Source organism: Phasianus colchicus, chromosome 1 (genome assembly GCF_987193195.1).
Source record: "Phasianus colchicus chromosome 1, bPhaCol1.hap1.1, whole genome shotgun sequence".
Lineage (NCBI taxonomy): Eukaryota > Metazoa > Chordata > Aves > Galliformes > Phasianidae > Phasianus > Phasianus colchicus.
This window is the reverse complement of record NC_143436.1, coordinates 103,956,926-103,966,062: the sequence shown is the minus strand read 5'-3', so window position 1 is coordinate 103,966,062 and position 9,137 is coordinate 103,956,926. Positions and strand designations below refer to the sequence as shown.

General features: G+C 40.9%; 1 non-coding gene across 1 annotated transcript; it reads right to left on the bottom strand.

The window, feature by feature from the left end:
• Window positions 1-8,689: 8,689 nt before the first annotated feature.
• On the bottom strand, window positions 8,690-8,791 carry LOC116242134 (U6 spliceosomal RNA). Its single transcript, XR_004169672.2, has one exon. It is a non-coding gene; the product is annotated as a U6 spliceosomal RNA (small nuclear RNA).
• Between the last annotated feature and the right edge of the window lie 346 nt (window positions 8,792-9,137).

Genomic DNA, 9,137 nt, shown 5'->3' with positions numbered 1-9,137 from the left:
AGAAACTGACTTTCTATATAGCCTGCTTCAGTGATGAATTCACCCACTCTTCAAAAAATAAATCAAGCAATTGTTCTACCTGTGAAATTAAGAAGTCTTCTGGGAAAAAAAAAAAAAAAAAAAAGGAAAACTGGCTGTTTAAGATGAAATAAAATGTCACTGAGCTTCAGAAAATTAGTTCTTGGCTTTAGAGTTGTAAGTCAAAATGTCAAGTTCACAAATCTGTAATTTTTCTGCCTCTCTATTTAGATTGTTAAGTATCACAATGGAGCAGAAAAATGACAATGTCATTCGTAGTAATCACCTCCATGTTACAACTACTCTAAATAGCATGAACTAGTGTAGAGATTTATGAGAATATATTACCAACAATTTCACTAGGTATCACAAACACTACAGACTACCTTTCTTATTTTGAATCTGCCAATGATGCAAAATGTCCTACTGTAAGGTGTGAAAAGATATGAAGTAAAATAAGTCAGCGATACATACTAAATGAAAGTTTCTAATGAGATGACTATTCACTCATGCTCCGTATTGTACCCCTGATATTCAGCAGAAGTCCACACAGAAACAGAACTAAAATCAGTAATACAATATGACTTTGATATTTAAATTACAATAGCATGAGTATGTGTGAGAGCTTTAAAAAAGACTTTTCAATATCGTTGTCATCTGAAATGCTACAGAATAAAGAAAAAGAGTGAAAACTAGAATATGGGTGCTGAATTAAGAAAAAAATAGCAATTTACTATCTTAGAAATGAATAATAAAAATCCATGTTATTACTAAGAATTACACAAAAAAGTTCTAAATTTGACATTAAATGATCAAAAATCATACTGAAGTATTTTCATAATTTGCTGGATTGAGATCTGGACGAACAGTGTTGTTTCTTCAATGCTGTGAATTTCTCTCAAAATTAGTAATACTCAGAAAAATGCTTTTTGTACTGAAAGATAAAATTGATTTTTTTTTTTTTTTTCCAATGCATTTATCCCTATTGGTATTTGAATTTCTGCACTGGTAGGAATATCCAAATTGACTATCATGCGTGGCCTACTTTGGCCATCTGAAATACATTGCAATGGAATGAGGAAAATTAGAAGCCTGAGCTTCTTATTTAGCCAAGAGGTATGTAATTCATTGAACTGAAGTTAGGCTTCTCAAATGTTAATTTGATTATCAAAAACTGCACCATAAAAGTTAGAGAAATGCTAGAAGGTTAAAAGCATGTGTCTTTATTATGAAATAACCGAAAGGTTATAAAAATGCCAGGTCCTGACAAGAGAAGAAACAGACACAGGTAAAAAGAAGTAATATATACTTAGCTAAAAGATGACAGCTGACTGAAAAAGTGAGAAGGTACCTGAATCACTACTGGGACTCCTGAAAGTAGTCATTTAAGAATGATACTATATATATGTATACATACGTATATAAATTTCTTCACAAATCCTTAAAGAGCTGCCTACTCTGTTTCACTCTTATGTGCCTTAGGATAGTTTCCCAAGAATCTCATTCAGTAATTCCTTAACCAGGTAGCAGTTCACTCTCCTGAAGTTCAGGGTCCTGATTCTTCTCTTTTCCAGGCCCATATTCCTCAAGATCATGAACTCAGTCATGACATGCTTTCTACATCCCAGTCTGCCTCCAATCTTTACCTCTTCCATGATTTCGTCTGCACTGGTGAGAATCAGGTTTAGTAACTACCTCTGGTTGGTATGATCAATACCTGGACTAGAAATTTATCCTCAGCAGACTCCAGAACTCTCCTGGATTGCTTGCAGCTCACTGTGCTGTTTTCCCAGCAGATATCTGCATAGTTGAAATCCCACATTAGGAAGAGCCTGTGAGTGCAACACATCTTGTAGCTGAAGCAAAAAGGCTTTGTCAACAGGCTCCCCTTGATCAGGAAGCCTGTAGAAGACCCCGGCCATCACATGTCCTTTACTGATCTCGTTCCTGATCTTAAACCACAAGCTTTCAACCTGATCTTGTCTATTTCTCAGAGGCAGCTCTTTATAATCTACTCACTTCTTAAGATAGAGGGTAACTTCTTCACCTCTCCTACATTTCCTACCCCTTCCAAAAAGCTCATCATCATCAATCACAGTATTCCAGTTGTGCAATTCAACTCACTGTTTTTCTGTGATAGCAATTAGGTTGTAGTTTTCTAATTGCATAATGGTTTCTATATCCTCCACCTTAATTCCCATACTGTGTGCATTCATATAGAGGCACTTCAGCAGGGCTATCGGCCATTATCATCTTGGAGGACCCATCCCAAATTCCTCTGGGACAAATCCGATGCTTTCCCCCACTACTTCCTAAAGTGACAGTGCTCCCTGACTCTCCGTCGCATAGAAGTACATCCCTTTCCCCCATCAATTCTAGATTAAAGTTCTGCTGATCAGCCCAACCAAGCTGTCCAATATATTCTTGCCCTTCTTGGTCAGCTTGAAAGACTAGGAGTGGAGAATAGTCCTCTAGCTTTGTCATATCTGGTAGCCTCTACCTGATGTCCTGAATGAGGGCCCCTGGCAGGTAGCAAACCTCTCAAGAGAGATTATCCAGGTGGCAAATGGGTGCCTCAGTGCTCCTCAGTGAGGAGTCCTCAGTAACAAAGATCCTTTGCATTTTTTTTTTGGCATCAGCCCAGAAGAATTGTGACTCTTCTGTCTGCATCCTGTCTAGGGATGTTCTGCTGCTGCTCTTGGCCCTGCCCCCATCATGTCATCTGCTCTCGTGAGGATTGGAGGCTCCAGGCAGCTCTCAATAGCCCTGGGTTGCTTTCTCCTTGCCCTGGGATCTCCCCATTTTCAGGACCCACCACTGCAGTCAGTTTCCCACTCTGATGCAGAACATACCTCCAGTGGTGCTGATTGCCTCAGAAAATAAAAAGTCCTTATGATTGCAAAACTCAAGTGTTCAACTAATGTTTACTGAGGTTTTCCAACTTCTATACTGGTTCTTAATGGAGTCAAGAAGTCTTGTGATGCAGATCCAGACTTTAAAGACAACCACTATTGTAGCTGGATCCATGAGTACCCTGAAGGGCATTGCTATTTTCCAATACTAGTGAAAAAAATGTACAAAAAATTTTAAGGAATGGCCATGACAAAGAAACCACATGAAGCATTTTCAGTTTCTTTACTTTGATTCAGACAGTGGTTCCTCCAGGGAAAACTGTGTTTAGGTTAGGTTAGGTTAGTTAATGGATGAAAACTGTGCACTGCAGGAAACTTCTAGATGTTATTTTTTGAAGTGAGTCCACCCAAACCACTTTGACATTTGGAGATATAACAAGTGTTTGTTTCCTTTATGTCACAAGAGCTTAAAAAAGACCTATCCTTGATTTTAGAAACAAAACTAAAACTTATGCTTTAGAATTTTTCTTATTTGTGTGCCATATTAATAATATAATGCAACCAGAAGGGCAAGTTGCTTTAGATGGCTATTTTTTTTTATGGACAGCATGGAATAGTATCTATCAGTAGACTGTATAATGTGTTGTTACTCTTCAGAATGTTTTAATTCACAAATGATCATGCTCCTGAATTGCATTTACAGATATGTTTACTTGCTCTGAAAGTAGATAGCAGATGACATAGCAAAGTATTAAAAACTTCAAATTGTTCAGTGAATGAAATCAAGCATCAACAATAATTTGATTTTTTTTTCCTGAGGAACAAAAGGAAGTATGGAAATATCCTCAAAACTTAAAAATTGCTTAAGCCTCCAGCAGCTGTTACATTTTTCCATTTTTCTTCTTCTTTTTTTTTTTTTTTTTTTTTCTTTTTTTTCCCCTATTCGATCAATCTATTTCAAAATTTCTTTCATCTTGAAATCTCTAGAATGTGTCCTGCCCCAGTACCTCTCCTGTCCTGCCCTTATTTGGTAATCTGTACTCAGCTGGAATTCGAGGCTGGTGGCATGTCATTGCAGAACGATATCATGGAATTAATCTGGGTTTTGATCAACATAATGGCTGTGACATGGCCAAATGTCATCCATATTTGCTTATCTTGTAAGCTCATTCAGTCTGGCTTTATATTCTTTTCCATGGGAATAAGTATGGCTAGGAGAAAATGAAGTTTGAAAACAAATGAGCATGTATATTGTTTTATAGTCTAGAGTTATATAGTCTGCTACCAACAGAAAGAATTAGTATTATTTCTATCTGTCTATTGGGATATAAAAAACCCTACAAGATGATGCAGTTGGAAGAGTGGGGGGGGGAGGGGAAGGAGGGGGAATATTTTGTTGGAAAGGAAACTATATGAACTCTTATTTCAGGGGATTGTAAGGGAGTATGTTTAAGTATGTCATAAGAATGAAAATGTTATCGTATTTCAGGAGATCCTTCTACTTAATGACATGAAGATTATGCTTCCTAAATGTGGGGACAGATTTTTTACTTCACCTGATGTCTGTTGAGTGCAGTAGAGCAAGACTGCAGAGGAGTTAGTTACGGCTCACAGATTATAAGGCCAGTGTTAGGGTGACCTTGGGGCTTGGCAGAGTTAAAGTAGCATATGAAGTATATGAGCTAGAGCCATCTCCTAGAAAAGGAATGGTAACACTTTGCCAATACATTTAGCTGTCCCAAGCCCAACCCCCTATTAAAGAGCCTGAAGAGAGCTAGTACTCCAGCAGATGGCTTTTAAGTCTCCTCGCCGGGTGGTAAACCCTTGGGCCATGAGGGGTGAGAGGGGCAGCCTTCTAGCCCTGTGCTGTCAGAGCAGTGTGAGATCTTTGACTTCCACGAGACCTTAAGCACCCTGTCTAATGACATTTCTTTTTGTCCAGCAGTGGGCTGTGGGGGTGGGAAATTATCTACAATGATCTTTCTTTTCATTTTAGAGAAAGGGGAAAAGTTAGTTGGATTGAAAATAGGTTTTCATCAGCAGCACAGATTACCAGTAACATCTTTCATTCAATTTTATATTTTATGTCATTCTCTCTAATTTCTTTCCAGTGCTTTCTCTGCAGATTTTCCATTCCAGTGGGTTGTGATATAGTTATATATGTGTTTCTGATTTTATATTATATCATACTGACAGTTCATAAAGTGCAAAATACCAGTGAGACATTTTGGTAGGACATTTTAGCTTTGTTCTGACTTTGAGTAGAATGAAATATGTTCTGTGAAAAAAAGAATTTATAGAGGTAATCATCTGAAGTGATCTCTTTCAACAGAACTCTTAATTCCACACTTTGTTTATATACAAAATAAACCTTTACTAGAGATATGGGTTTGACAAGGAACTGGAACCTTTTCTGCCACAGCGTGGAAACTGCCATAGTATACAAATATGTAGAATACAGCATTAGACTATAAAGATGTAAAATCTTGTCAGTTTCGTTCACAGATGTCAATGACTGAGCTATGAAATGGAACAAGTTCAATGAATATACATCTGTCTTTTTCATGATCATGTTTCCAAGTACTAAATTTTTCTGTGTATGCACTTCTGTAGAATGAGATGTCTCCTAGTGTGTGCATTTATGCTCATTCAAATTTTCTCTTCTGTATTCCCTTTGTATATAGGAAGAAGAGACATTATCTGTATAGATACGTATGCCAAAAAAGAGTAGACAGACGCATACTATTTTTACTCTTGTTTATGGAGAGTCAGGGGGCTGTGGGGTGGCAGCATGAGACAAGGCTGGTGTTGCCCCATTGTACGAGACAATGGTTCCAGCTGGCTCCATGGGTCAGCTTAGGGTTGGGCCCAACAGCCACCGTAGAGGGCTGGGGAAAGCCAGGGGAGGGAAGGGCAGAAACTACTGCACAGAGAAAGGAGAAGGAAGGACAAAAACAGGGGAGAACAATAAATGGAACATGATCAGAGAGAAACGGGAGGGGATGAGCACCATAGTGAATGGAGGACACATACCAGAGCAGGTGAATAAGCCTGAATAAGCCCTGAAGGAGCTGTGGGGAGCTGTCTCACTCCAATTTATAGAAAGGAGAGGAGGTTCTTTGATATGTGTATATCCTGCGTGAGATTAAGAAACAATGGTTCAAATGTTGGTCCAACCAGTTTATTACAAATCTTAATCAGGGAGATGGGGAAGGGGAGGACGGCGACTATTATGAATTAGGGTAATGGGGAAGGGGAGTAATAGAAAAGGTAGGAAAGAAGCAAGAATTGTAAAGCGGGGATAGTCACCACCAGGATTCAGCAGTGGTCCTGTTGCACACTGTTCCGATGGTCCGAGGCAAAAGTGTAGGGGGAGAGCAACAGCATCATGGTCGGCCTTGGGCAGCAAGCAGGTAGCAGGAAGAAGCCACAGAGTAAGTCCGGAAGGAAGCAGCAGGTCTCAGGTAGTGGGCCCAGGAGAGAGTCTGACAGCATGCAGGCATCAGTTCGTGAGGCTTCTGATGACAGACACCTTTGTTCTTCTTCTTCAGCATGCAGGCATCGCATTGTGAGGAATATGTTGTCAGAAACCTTTCAGGGGCAAGCAGCAGCAGCATGGCTGGCCTTAGGTAGCAAGAGGGTGCTGCGACAGAGTAGGTCCAGGAGGAAGAGAGGCAGAACGTGAGGCTTCTCATGTCAGAAAAACCCTCTTTTTCTTCACAAGGAATCTGTTGTCAGAAACCCTAAACCTCATGATTGTAGGTCCCCTTTTTATCCTTCTTCTACCAGCATGGCATTCCTGGTAAAAGTCATGTGCAGCACCTCAAATAGCCATCTTCCTGGAGATAAGCCCACAAAAAACTGCTTCCCAGCCATTAATCTGCAGCTTATCTCTCTATCTCATTGCCCCTGGCCTTGTCCATCTGTGTCCCTCAGCAAAGGATTTCACAACCCTTGCCCAGGGCTTGTCCATATGTGTTTTCCAGGCAAAGGATTTCTCAACCCGGGTCAAGAACTTGTTAGGACTAATTCATTAGCAAACTTTGAAGCAATGGCATAAAAATAATAATCTCTTACAGGAGCCTATACTGAAGCAATGAAATAGTGTGAGGAGGAAGAAGAAACAGAGAAGCCACTTCTAACTTATTGTAACTCTGTCCTCCATGATACCCACCTACACTTCATTCCAGTCTGGAATAATGGAATGAAGATAAACCAAGGAAAGGGGGAGGACAGATGATGTTTTTATATGGTTTCCTTCTTCCTGTCTACTTGAATATTTTAATTGACAATAAATAAAATTAATTTTCCTTAACTTAAGTCAGTTTTGTCTGTAGTTGACACAAAAGCTTCCTCACCTTGCTGGGCAGAGAGGAACCTGATGTGGTTTAACAAGGGCAAATTTGAAGTCCTACACATGGGGAGGAATAACCCCATGCATCAGTACAGATTAGGGGCTGACCTGCTGAAGAGGAACTCTGCAGAAAAAGACTTGGATGTTCTGGTGGACCACAGGTTGGCCATGAGCCAGCCATGTGTCCTTGTGGCCCAAAAGGTAAGTGGTACCCTGGGGTGCATTAAAAACAACACAGCGAGCAGGTTGAAGAAAGTGATCCTCCTCTACTCCTCTACTCAGCCCTGGAGTATTTTGTCCAGTTCTGGGATCCTCAGTTAAAGAGAAACAGGGAACTTCTAGCAAGAGTCCAGCCAAGGGCCACAAAGATGGTTAGAATCATAGAATCACCAAGGTTGGAAATTACTTCCAAGATCATCTAGTCCAACTGTCCACCCACCAACAGTATTTCCCCATTAAAACATGCCCCTTGGTACCACATATAAATTCTGACTGTGTTTCATCTAAATGTTACCTCCAGAGACAGTGATTCAACCACCTCCCTGGGCAGCATCTGACTGCTCTTTCAGAGGAGAAAATTTTCCTTATATCCAACCTAAACCTCCCCTGCTGCAAACCTGTCATCCTATCTCTAGTTATGCAGGAGAAGAGGCCAACCTCCACCTCCCCACAATCTCCTTTCATGTAACTTTTGAGAGCAGTAAGGTCTCCTCTAAACCTCCTCTTCTCCAGACCAAATAATCCCAATTCCCTCAGCTGCTCCTCATGAGATTTGTGCTCCAGACCCCTCACCAGCTCTGTTGCCCTTCTCTGAACATGTTTCAGGGCCTCAATGTCTTTTTATAGTGAGGGACCCAAAACTGAATGCAGTACTCAAGGTGCAACTTTGCCAGTGGTAAGTACAGAGGGATGATAATTTCCTTGCTCTTGCTGGCTATTCTATTTCTCATAAAAGCCAGAATGCCGTTGGCCTTCTTGGCTACCTGGGCATACTGCTGGCTCATGATCAGCCAAGAGTTGACCGACACCCCCAGGTCTGTTTCTGCTACACAGTCTTCCAGTCACTCTAACCCAAGCCTGTAGTGGTGCCTGGGGTTGCTGTGGCCAAAGTACAGGACCTGACACTTGGTCTTGTTGGATTTCATCCCATTGGCCTTAGCCCAGCTATGCTGTTCAGCCTGTCCAGATTCCTCTGAAGGGCCTTCCTATGTTCAGGCAGGTTAACATTTCCTCCCAGCTTTGTGCCAACTGAGGGTGCACTCAATCCTCTTTTCCAGGTCATCAATACATATATTGCATTGGACAGATCCCAGTACCAACCTCTGGGGAGCACCACTCATGACCAGTCATAGCTGTATCTAACTCTGCTCATCATTGCTCTCTCTACCCTGCCCTCCAGACAGTTCTTTACTCAGCAAAGAGTATATCTGTCCAAGACACAGACTGCCAGCTTCTCCAGTAGAAGGAAAATATGGAATGCTTCACAAATTTCATGTCATCCTTGTGCACGGGGCACACTAATCTTCCCTGTATTGTTCCAATTTTAGTATGTGTGCTGCTGAAGCAAAAACAGTCTGGAGCATCTTGCTTAAGAGGAAAGACTGAGGGACTGTTCCACCAGAAGAGGAAATGTCTGAGAGATGATCTCATAGCTTCATAAATATATAAGGTGTGGGGATCAAGTTTATGTGTTGGACTATTTTCTGTGGTGTGCAGCGATAGAACAAGGGGCACTGGTAAGAAACTGGAACACAGGAAGTTCCACACTATCACAAGAAAAACTTTACTGTGAGATTGATGCTTTGGAGTAGGCTGCCCAAAGAGGTGGTGTAATGCCCTTCTCTGAAGATATTCAAACTGATCTGTACGTCTTCATGTGCGATATGCTGTTGGAAACCTGCTTTAGCAGGTAG